The 12,525-nt window shown below is 45.2% G+C and overlaps 1 protein-coding gene across 1 annotated transcript in view; it reads right to left on the minus strand.

Moving 5' to 3' along the window:
• The window catches only part of LOC126194722 (putative helicase MOV-10), a 348,426-nt gene that overhangs the window by 72,633 nt on the left and 263,268 nt on the right, over positions 1 to 12,525 (minus strand). The gene's annotated exons all lie outside the window — the stretch shown is intronic.

Consider the following 12,525-nt stretch of genomic DNA (forward strand, 5'->3'; position numbering starts at 1 on the left):
TAGGCGCGCCTGAGAACCGTCGAAGCCGACTCCAAACTTCCGAGGAGGGAGTGAAGGTGTTAAAGGAGCTAATAAAGAATTGCCAGCTTGCCTTCTTGCTATCGCGAATGACGCGACGGCATCGCGCACGGAGCTGCTTATAGCGGATACAGTTTGCCAAAGTAGAATGGTGACGGAAAATGCGAAGAGCACGTCGCCGCTCACATATTGCGTCACGGCATGCCTCGTTCCACCAAGGAACTGGGGGGCGCCGGGGCAATTCGGAGGTGCGTGGTATTGAACGTTCCACAGCTGTAAGAATAACGTCGGTAATATGTGTGACCTCATCGTCGACGCTGGGAAGGCGACGGTCATCGAATGTCGCTAGAGACGAAAAAAGTGTCCAATCGGCTTGGGCAAACTTCCAGCGTCGCGGGCGCAGATATGGCAGTTGAGGCTGCAGCCTAAGGACACATGGAAAGTGGTCACTCGAGTGTGTATCATCAAGGGCGAACCAGTCGAAGCGCCGAGCTAGCGGAACAGTACCGATCGCAAGGTCCAAATGAGATAAATTTGTCGTGGAGGCAGACAAAAACGTGGGGACCCCAGTGTTTAGGCAAACTAGATCCGCTTGGTGGAAGACGTCTAGCAATAGGGAGCCACGTGGACAAGGATGTGGAGATCCCCAAAGCGGGTGGTGGGCATTGAAGTCCCCAACCAGCAAATAGGGGGGTGGAAGCTGACCAAGAAGATGAAGGAGATCAGCTCGCGCCATTGGTGTGGACGATGGAATGTAGACAGTACAAAGAGAGAATGTGTATCCAGAAAGGGAAAGACGGACGGCGACAGCTTGGAAGGAACTGTCTATGGGGATTGGATGATAATGGAGAGTATCATGGAGAAGTATCATGAGTCCCCCATGGGCTGGAGTGCCTTCCACAGAGGGGAGGTCATATCGGACGGACTGAAATTGAGGGAGAACAAAGCGGTCATTAGGACGCAGCTTTGTTTCCTGAAGACAGAAGATGACCGGCGAGTAGGATCGTAAGAGGATCGACAATTCATCCCGATTGGCTCGAATGCCGCGGATATTCCAGTGGATAATGGACATAGGGTGAACAGAAAATGGAGGAATGTGACCAAGGGTGCTGTCAACTCAACGACTGCTCAGAGCTTGCGACCGACAGCATGGAATGGCATTCAGCCGAAGGCGGAAGATCCTGATCCATAGGTTGGTCAGGAGCAGCTCCTGCCACCAGCGATCGGCCGGTTGACCGGCCACCAGCAGTGCGCCTCGGCGACACAGAAGACGGCCGAGGGCGATTTCCGCCAGGTGGCGCTGTGGATGGGACATGCCTTGGCGGAGAAGGAGAGGAACTGGGTTTCTTTGTAGCCTTCTTGGAAGTATGAGGTTTAGAGGAAGGAGGAACCGATGGTGGTGAAGTTGCCGTACGTAAAAACTCTTCACGAGTATGCTCTTTCTTCGAAGACTTGGTGTCGGACTTGTGGGCTCGAGATTTAGCAGAACCCGACGAAGGGTGAGCCAAAGAGTGGGCAGGCGAAAGTGGTGAAGTTGAACGGGCGATCTTTGCGCTGGCCGATCGGACGACCGTGGCACTAAAGGTGAGGTCGCAAGTCTGCGTGGCCGCCTCCTTTGTTGGCCGAGGAGAAGCAAGGACAGTGCTGTATTTGCCTGTCTGAGGCACGGTGGGTTGGCGACTGGCGAATAATTTCCGAGCAGCAAAGGTCGACACCTTTTCCTTCACTCTTATTTCCTGGATGAGCTTTTCGTCCTTAAAAACGGGGCAATCTCGAGAGGAAGCAGCGTGGTCACCCATACAGTTGATGCAGCGAGGGGATGGAGGTGGACAAGCACCCTCATGGGCATCCCTGCCACACGTAACACATTTGGCCGGATTAGAACAGGACTGGCTGGTGTGATTGAAGCGCTGGCACCGATAGCAACGCGTAGGGTTTGGGACGTAAGGACGAACGGAAATTATCTCATAGCCTGCTTTGATTTGCGATGGGAGTTGCACTTTGTCAAATGTCAAAAAGACAGTGCGGGTTGGAATGATCTTCGTGTCAACCCTTTTCATAACCCTATGAACAGCCGTTACGCCCTGGTCTGACAGGTAGTGCTGAATTTCTTCGTCAGACAGTCCATCGAGGGAGCGTGTATAAACGACTCCACGCGAGGAATTTAAGGTACGGTGCGGTTCCACCCGGACAGGGAAAGTGTGTAGCAGTGAGGTACGCAGCAATTTTTGTGCCTGGAGGGCACTGTGTGTTTCTAACAACAGGGTGCCATTCCGTAATCTGGAACAAGACTTTACAGGACCTGCAATTGCGTCGACACCTTTCTGAATAATGAAGGGGTTGACTGTGGAGAAGTCGTGACCTTCGTCAGACCGAGAAACAACAAGGAACTGTGGCAACGATGGAAGAACTGACTGTGGTTGAGACTCAGTGAACTTACGTTTGTGAGCAGACATAGTGGAAGATGAGGAAACCATTGCGGAAGAATCCCCCATGATTACCGGCGTCTCCGATGGCGCGCTCCTCCCTTGTGGGGGCCCTCTCTGAGGGCACTCCCGCCTTAGGTGATTGTTCACACCTCAGGTCACACCTCCCGACAAACGGACGGAGGGACCAATCGGCACTTTCGGAAGGTATCAGCTCGGGTAATCACCCCTCCCTGGGCCTAGCCGTTACCAGGGGGTACGTACGTGTCCTACCTGTCTACCCGGGGCGGGGAATTACGCGTTACCCCGTCACCGGCTACGCATGGAAGTGCGTGGGTCGGCCTTCAGACACGCACAGGGAGGAAGAAAGAAAGGGAAAGGAAAGAAGAGGTCTCAAACGCCGCAGCGGACAAAGGACAAAGGAAGGACGAAGACTTACAAGTAAGGAAGGCGAAGAATGTGGTACATTTACAAGCGTCCGTCTCCGGACGTAGGCACAAACCATTCCCCCAGAGGGGGAGAAAAGGAAGGAAGGAGCCAGAGGTGAGGGGGGGGGGCGAAGATGGGGGATGGGGAAGGATGCGGTAAGGGAAGGTATGCAGCCCGGAAAGGAAGGAAGGCCACATCAGCTCGGGGTCCCGTGCTCGCTACGCACGTATCCACAAAAGAGTTGTGGATCCCCTGGGGGGTGACACCGGTGTGTCAGACCCACCATACTTGCTCCGGACACTGCGAGAGGGCTGTACAAGCAATGATCACACGCATGGCACAGCGGACACACCAGGAACCGCGGTGTTGGCCGTCGAATGGCGCTAGCTGCGCAGCATTTGTGCACCGCCGCCGTCAGTGTCAGCTAGTTTGCCGTGGCATACGGAGCTCCATTGCAGTCTTTAACACTGGTAGCATGCCGCGACAGCGTGGACGTGAACCGTATGTGCAGTTGACGGACTTTGAGCGAGGGCGTATAGTGGGCATGCGGGAGGCCGGGTGGACGTACCGCCGAATTGCTCAACACGTGGGGCGTGAGGTCTCCACAGTACATCGATGTTGTCGCCAGTGGTCGGCAGAAGGTGCACGTGCCCGTCGACCTGGGACCGGACCGCAGCGACGCACGGATGCACGCCAAGACCGTAGGATCCTACGCAGTGCCGTAGGGGACCGCACCGCCACTTCCCAGCAAATTAGGGACACTGTTGCTCCTGGGGTATCGGCGAGGACCATTCGCAACCGTCTCCATGAAGCTGGGCTACGGTCCCGCACACCGTTAGGCCGTCTTCCGCTCACACCCCAACATCGTGCAGCCCGCCTCCAGTGGTGTCGCGACAGGCGTGAATGGAGGGACGAATGGAGACGTGTCGTCTTCAGCGATGAGAGTCGCTTCTGCCTTGGTGCCAATGATGGTCGTATGCGTGTTTGGCGCCGTGCAGGTGAGCGCCACAATCAGGACTGCATACGACCGAGGCACACAGGGCCAACACCCGGCATCATGGTGTGGGGAGCGATCTCCTACACTGGCCGTACACCACTGGTGATCGTCGGGGGGACACTGAATAGTGCACGGTACATCCAAACCGTCATCGAACCCATCGTTCTACCATTCCTAGACCGGCAAGGGAACTTGCTGTTCCAACAGGACAATGCACGTCCGCATGTATCCCGTGCCACCCAACGTGCTCTAGAAGGTGTAAGTCAACTACCCTGGCCAGCAAGATCTCCGGATCTGTCCCCCATTGAGCATGTTTGGGACTGGATGAAGCGTCGTCTCACGCGGTCTGCACGTCCAGCACGAACGCTGGTCCAACTGAGGCGCCAGGTGGAAATGGCATGGCAAGCCGTTCCACAGGACTACATCCAGCATCTCTACGATCGTCTCCATGGGAGAATAGCAGCCTGCATTGCTGCGAAAGGTGGATATACACTGTACTAGTGCCGACATTGTGCATGCTCTGTTGCCTGTGTCTATGTGCCTGTGGTTCTGTCAGTGTGATCATGTGATGTATCTGACCCCAGGAATGTGTCAATAAAGTTTCCCCTTCCTGGGACAATGAATTCACGGTGTTCTTATTTCAATTTCCAGGAGTGTATGTGGGCATGGCAATTAAAAAGCTTCTTCTAATAATTTCCGGGTATGCAGCCGGATCCCGTCGACATTCTGCCACGACATTTCGGCCCAGAGACGTCTGGCCATCATCAGGTGAGTACACAACTACTGAAGAGCCCAGGTGCAGTCGTCGTATTCATGCCGAATCTCGCGCATGCGAAATGTACTGGCATCCTACAGCGCATCATGTAGAGACAATAACTTGATTCCAACTTTCGCCAGAGTTGTTCATTTTATTAATAGTGTGGCAGCCAACAATATAAAACACAAGGCGAATCTGGCTTTAGTAAGAGAAAAAATCCATTTTACGCGTCATGAGTTAGACGCTGTTGCCAGGAATTTATATTATTTACATCTGAAGATTGCAGCAAGATGTTCTTACCTTAGCTGGGAATGGATTGACGGTGTATCTTGGGCCAAGAAAGACTGGGCTCACAGGAACAGTACAAACAGGAAAAGTGCAAAGTTTAGCCAACTCTTAACACGAAAGCCGCAAGAAGCTCTCTCTGGACGATCCGTGGTGAACCTCACACAGAAATCTTTTGACGATGCGATGATGTCAGTGCTTGCGAAAGGTTTAAACTTTGCTCCTACACCTGCTTCACTGCCTTAACGGATTTCATCAGTTCCATTGAGGAAGCCATTAGACGTCTCCCTGTGGATTCTGCAGACGAAATTCGACGTGAATCTTGCCGAACGTTGTTGAAATGTGCACCACAACGGAGTAACATCTCGCCAGCTGAAAGAGCTGCTCTCCACAGCCTCTGAGAAGATACCAGCACAGTCGTACTGCCTGCAGATAAGGGTAACGCCATAGTTCTTCTGACAAGAGAAGCCTACAACGAGAAGATATATTGTCAGCTAAATGATTCTACGTACCGCAGAATTGAAAAGGACCCAACAAGCCGAATATCAAGGAAAACTGCCACCCTTTTGAACGACTGTTCTCTACCTGAAGAAGTTATCAAGAGATTGAGACCACACAATGCAGTACCACCAAGACTCTATGGTCTTCCCAAGATACACAAGGACGGTACCCCACTACGATTAATAGTGAGTAATATTGGTGCTGCGACCTATTCTACAGCAAAATATCTGGCCTCACTACTAAAGCCTTATGTGGGTAAGTGTTGCCATCATATACGTAATTCTGAGGATTTTGTCAGTCGCTTGAAGGAAGTTAAGTTTAGCAGCTCGGATTTATTAGTCAGCTTCGATGTGGTCTCACTTTTTACCAAAGTGCCTTTAATGGAATCGTTACATCTTATTGGTAACTTATTCAGTGCAGAAATGATGGCCTTGTTTGAACATATACTCTCCTCAATGTACTTTTTATTCAATGACTAATTCTTTGAACAAACAGATGGCGTCGCCATGGGGAGCCCTTTGTCCCCTGTGGTAGCTAATCTCTTTATGGAGGACTTTGTGGAAAAAGCACTTGAGTCTGCTGTTTTAAAGCCTACGGTGTTCTGGCGGTACACAGATGATACTTTTGTTGTATGGCCTTATGGCAGACAGGAACTGGAGAAATTCCTTCATCACTTAAACTCGTTACATGAGAATATCAAATTCACGATGGAGATTGAAAAAGATGGCACTTTACCATTTCTAGACATGCTAGTACGCCGTTTAAATGATGGGTCATTAGGACATTCTGTGTCCAGGAAACCGACTCACACAGATCTGTATCTCCAGGTGTCAAGCTGCCATCACCAAGCACAAACAGCCGGTGTTCTCAGTACCTTAATACATTGAGTGCATGTAATATCAGATGATGAAAACCTCCACGCAGAATTAGAACACTTGTAGAAGGTTTTTAAAGAGAATGGCTACACTTCACGCCAAATAAGGAAGGCCATGAACAACTGTCATAACAAGAAGCAACGCACTGAGGACGCTGATGACGACTTTAAATCAACTGCGTTCCTTCCATACGCTGGGCATGTGTCATCAAAAATAGGGCGATTACTGAAGAAAAATAAAATCAAGGTTATCTTCCGTCCAGCAGCAAAGAACCGGGCCCTGGTTGGATCTGTTAAAGACGATTTACAACTGAAGAAAGCAGGCGTCTACAGAATTCCCTGTGAATGTGGCTCTGCATATATTGGACAGACGACAAGAACTGTCCATGAAAGGTGTACAGAGCATGAAAGATGCACAGAGCATGAAAGATGCACAGAGCATGAAAGATGCACAGAGCATGAAAGATGCACAGAGCATGAAAGATGCACAGAGCATGAAAGATGCACAGAGCATGAAAGATGCACAGAGCATGAAAGATGCACAGAGCATGAAAGATGCACAGAGCATGAAAGATGCACAGAGCATGAAAGATGCACAGAGCATGAAAGATGCACAGAGCATGAAAGATGCACAGAGCATGAAAGATGCACAGAGCATGAAAGATGCACAGAGCATGAAAGATGCACAGAGCATGAAAGATGCACAGAGCATGAAAGATGCACAGAGCATGAAAGATGCACAGAGCATGAAAGATGCACAGAGCATGAAAGATGCACAGAGCATGAAAGATGCACAGAGCATGAAAGATGCACAGAGCATGAAAGATGCACAGAGCATGAAAGATGCACAGAGCATGAAAGATGCACAGAGCATGAAAGATGCACAGAGCATGAAAGATGCACAGAGCATGAAAGATGCACAGAGCATGAAAGATGCACAGAGCATGAAAGATGCACAGAGCATGAAAGATGCACAGAACATGAAAGATGCACAGAACATGAAAGATGCACAGAACATGAAAGATGCACGGAACATGAAAGACACACCCGTCTGCGGCAACCGTCAAAATCGGCAGTAGCAGAGCACTGTATTTCATTGGGGCATTCAATGAAATACAATGGAACAAAAATTTTAGCTCCGGTTTCCGGATTTTGGGATTCTGTAATCAAAGAATCAGTGGAAATACATCTTGCCTATAATCTTATAAATCGTGACAACGGCTTTCAGCTGGATCCTGTTATTAAAATTATACAATCACAGCGGAATCGACAGCGTCATTCGATCCTCAATGACTAGATGATCTTTTATTATCACCACCGAGGGCAGCACGTACAACTCGGCTATGCCGCACTTGTCAACACCTGACACATGCACTGTAGAATGCCAGTACATTTCGCATGCGCGAGATTCGGCATAAATACTGCGACTGCACCTGGGCTCTTCAGTAGTTGTGAACTCACCTGATGATGGCCGGACGTCTCTGGGCCGAAATATCATGGCAGAATGTTGACGGGATCCAGCTGCATACCCGGAAATTATTAGTAGAAGAAATACGGCGGGAAAATTTCAGAAGTCACAATTAAAAAGCTGTCTGTTCACATGAATGACCACAACCAAACAGTAGCCAAGAAACAGCTGGATCACCCATGACTGCTTGACAGCATCTGCACATTTGGGAGCTCTCCTTGCAATACATCCTTTGTTTCCACAAAACAGTTTGCCTCAACCTCTGCTAGTCCCTGTCCTCCAACAGTGTGTGTGTGTGTGTGTGTGTGTGTGTGTGTGTGTGTGTGTGTGTGTGTGTGTGTGTGTTGCTTATCCACTTATCTGCCACCACTCCAGCTCTACCCACACCTTCTATCCAACCAGCACAGGCCTTTCCATTCTTTTCTACTTTCCTCCTCTCCTCTGTTCCCTGAGCCCCACACCCAGTCCACCACAGGTTTGGCAGCATTAGTGTTGTTCCCTAAATATACCTTATAGTCATCATAATTGCAAAGACCAGATGAGATTATTTAGGACTCGCGTGGAGGCACATAGGTAGTGGAACAGGGAATGGGTTAACTAGTAGTATTCAGTTTACAGACAATCCGTGTTTAATTTTTTGGTGTAAGGTTAGGGTGTATACCATAAGCTAGCTATTGGGGGTGATTATGCTTACATGTCAATATTGTATCCCAAACTGCAAATTAATTTGGACTTGATAGTGAAACTGTATTAAAGGAGTGTTAGTATACAGGAATTTTCATTTGATGACAGTCTTGGTAGCATTATCATGTAAGAGAAACAGACTGTACCGCTGCAACTCGCGTAACTCTACTAGTTTAACAAACGATTATTAACCTTCAACTTCACGCGTGCCTGAGCAGGCACCACGAGACTTTTTGTTTATAATTTCTACTGTTGGCACACTACAGACATGCTCCACACTATCGCAACAGTAAGTATCTGTTTTACATTGTGGGGGTTTCTGTAGACCACACGGGCACTTTTACATAGTATTTATTTACAATATGCCAATATGGTTATTTGCTTTTATTTCTGTACATTTATAACAATTGCTCACTTTCTCTGTTATGAGGACATTTTGAAATTGTTAGAAGTAGTCACTGACTCAGAAAGTGAAGACATACAAAGAAGTAGAAGTAGTAGTAGTAGTAGTAGTAGTCGACAACAGCTATCTTGATTTCATACACAGTGAACACCTTTCTGGTTCGGAGGTCGAGCAAACTTAAGGACCTCCTTCTAGTGAAGAGGAAGGAAAACAGCCCAGGAAACTATTTTTATGGTAAGAACGGATATAAATGGCATAAATCAGCCTGAAATTCATCTCGTATATGACAGCACAACATTATACAAGAGAGTGGGAGACTGGAAGGATCTGCTGTTTGTAAAAATGAAATGTTGCCAGTGTGTGTAGAGTGCTGTGAGCTATTATTTACCAATGGTGTGACAGACTATCGTGCTCTATATCAAGAAGAAACTTGAGGACAAATATTCAACTCCATTATTACAGCCATATTATGCTAAATAACATTGCTGTGAGTTATGAGCTTACCTTGGATTACTTCTGTTTGCATCGATATTCAAGTCAAGTCATTAAGATGTTAGATCACTACGAGCAACTGATTTTAGTGGTAGAGGTATTCTTCAGGGTGTAATGGGACTAGACAGATTCATTCATTTCAATGTAGCCTTTGATGAGGTCAATGCATGAGAAGAAAGAAAAATCTACAGATAGACTGACCTTGATACCAGAAATTATTGAAAAGTTTATTAATAATCATAGCACGAACTATTCTTGTTCAGAATATTGGTGTGTTGAAATGTTGGTAAAATTTCAAGAAAAGTCCTCGTTCAGAATGAATATCAAAAGTAAACTAGGAAAATATGGCCTGAAAATCAGTGATTTGTGATGCAAAAACTCATTACTTATATAATGCATTTATATACTCTGGAAAACCGCCTACCCAGAAGTATCCCTTTCACAGTGCCAAACCAGGATGTGCTAAGCATGCACAGCCATTTTATGGAACTAATAAAAACATCACTGGAGACAGGTTTACATCTGTTGGGTTAGGAGATGAATTATCGAACTGAGGACTAACATGGGTACTGCATGAAAAAACAAATGGGAAATTCATCAAGAGTTTCTGTCTTATAAAAGAAGACACACCGAATCATCATCATTTGGATTTGGCTGAGACAAGACCATTGGGTCATTCATTCCAAAGAAGTATAAAAGTGTAGTTTTACTACATTCTATGCAACACACAGTGTCTGTAAATCAACTATCCAAGAAAATGGAAAAATAGAATTTTACAACCACACTAAAGGAGGAGTTGACAGATCTGAAATGCTCAAATTATTCATGTTCACGAAGAACAAGAAGATGACAAAACACAACCATGCTGCTATACTGCATACTTCCTAACAAAAGGCCATAACGATTACATAAAGCCCATTTCCATTGCAACAAGCCTTGTAAAGCCGTATGTTTGCAGCAGACTAGAAAATAACCCCAAAGTAGCCCATATTTGGCCGAAGATATACCTGAAACAATGAGCAAGTTGATTGGCAGAGAAAAAACTATCAATGCCCGACACAGATGTGAATGGCCTTAGTGTTTCTAAAGAGCGAAGGTGTTATATCTGCCCTAGGTCAAAAGTTAAAGAGCTCTCTAATATGTAAAACTTACAAAAAAAGGTATCTGTAAGCCTCATTCAAAGACAATTATTGTTTGTCCTGCAACTCCAAAGAAAATGAATCTATTTGTAGGCACATAATGTGCTGTCATTTTTTTCGTATTAGTTATTTTTGATTTAAAATTTTAATTTCATTTTATGTCCATATTCTGTTATTAAGAAAGAGTTTAATTAGAAGTTAATTTTTGAGTTGATTTTCATTTTATTTTATCTGAGCTATAAAAATAAAAAACAAATGTTTTTGTAAATGATTTAAAATTTCTGTTAAGACTGATTATTATTATAAGCACAATAAAAGATTTAAATAATAAATATGTTGTCTTTTATTATGTAAATATGCAACATATTTCCAACAATTATTTATAAACATACCTAAACTCTGTTGGGATACTTCCAGACCTCACACGTGACAGTACCAAAATCAGCAGGTGTACTTAAAAGGTTAAAATAAATGCTTACTTTGAACATCTTTATATTAGCATTCTATCATCTTGGTTCAAATTTGTTGGAAAATTAATAACTGAAATCAAACATCACTACTGACAACTTAACACCATGATTCAGTACAAGACAGTCTTCTGAGCAAGATTTTACGGTTGACAATTTATATTTTTAAAACTCCCTGGCAGTGTACCTTAAACTGGAAGGTCTATATACATTTAATTACAATTGTGGTTTGGTTTCAGATGGTTTAGGAGTACCTGTATGATTAGCTTAACTACAATCTTCCCTGAAAAACTCATTTTTATCCCTCAGTAACTAAATTTACTTTATATGTCTTTCTGCAACTAGTTTTGAGTATCGAAGTTTCATGCAGAACCTGTGTTACAGTAAGTTGTCCAAGAAGGTTCCACAGTACCTTAAAAATCACCTGTTATAATAAAGAACCTGAAAACATTGTCAAGAAGTTTAAAACCTTACACTCTTTTCATGTTTGAATGTTATATAGGTGAAATAATGTCGTTTCACGCTATGTGTTTCCATGCGAGTTCACTATTATTTATTATGTGGTGTTCCACAAGAGTCACAACAACATGCAAACAATGCACAACACTGCCTCACATTCCCAAATCAAACATATTATTAACTGCAATTCATCAGTCTTCATGTGCTGTACAGATCATGAAACGGATTCATAGTAACAAACACGTAAACCACGTGAAATGTACATTGTGCAATTTATGTGTTGAACAAATGCCTCAAATTTTGAATGAAAATTAGAAAAATTGAGACTTAGAACTCACTTAACACTTCTTACCATTAAAAGACAGTAATGAGTTTGTTGATCAATTGTAAATGGCGATATAGTATGGATCTCTTACAATTCAAAGGTAAGTAAACTAAAGCGTTAACTAACTAAGAGAGAGAGAGAGAGAGAGAGAGAGAGAGAGAGAGAGAGAGAGATTCTTCTTTTTCTGCTCCTGAAAAATGACTTTTTTTGCCCAAAAGCTAAAAATTTAAAACTCTCTTCATTGTGTGTGTCTGTGACTCACTGCCTCCTCTATTTGGTTAATAGCAATTTATCCTTTTCATATTACTGAGCAGCTACTTTAATTGATCTTTCTACTTTCTTCTTCAGTAGTCTCCATTTCATCGCCATTATGTCAAATGTACACTGGAAAACGTTTCTTTCTCTGGAATACGAGTACAGACTCTTCCCACCATCAAAATATCTGCGAGGAAAGGGTCTCACCAAATGGGCAGGGGAGGGGTGAGAGGAGGGGGGAGAGGACCAAACATAAATTAACTGAAACAAGTGGTGTAAAATAAGGAAACAAGTGAGGGAAGTCAGAATCGACATGCTGGAAGTGAATTAGGTTTTTAGCAGCGACTCTCTCCTGCAGAATAAGTCAGAGAAAAGAGATAAGGAAGCAAACTTCAGCACAGAAGAAGGAGACAAGCTGTAATGGCTCGATGCCCCACATTCACCATACACTTACTCTCAAAAGAGTTGGGAGCCTGTTGGAATTGAAGAGTGAAAGATGTCACTACCACTGTTTGCATTCTATATGTCTCCCCAGCATCCTTCCCT

Source organism: Schistocerca nitens, chromosome 7, assembly GCF_023898315.1.
Source record: "Schistocerca nitens isolate TAMUIC-IGC-003100 chromosome 7, iqSchNite1.1, whole genome shotgun sequence".
Lineage (NCBI taxonomy): Eukaryota > Metazoa > Arthropoda > Insecta > Orthoptera > Acrididae > Schistocerca > Schistocerca nitens.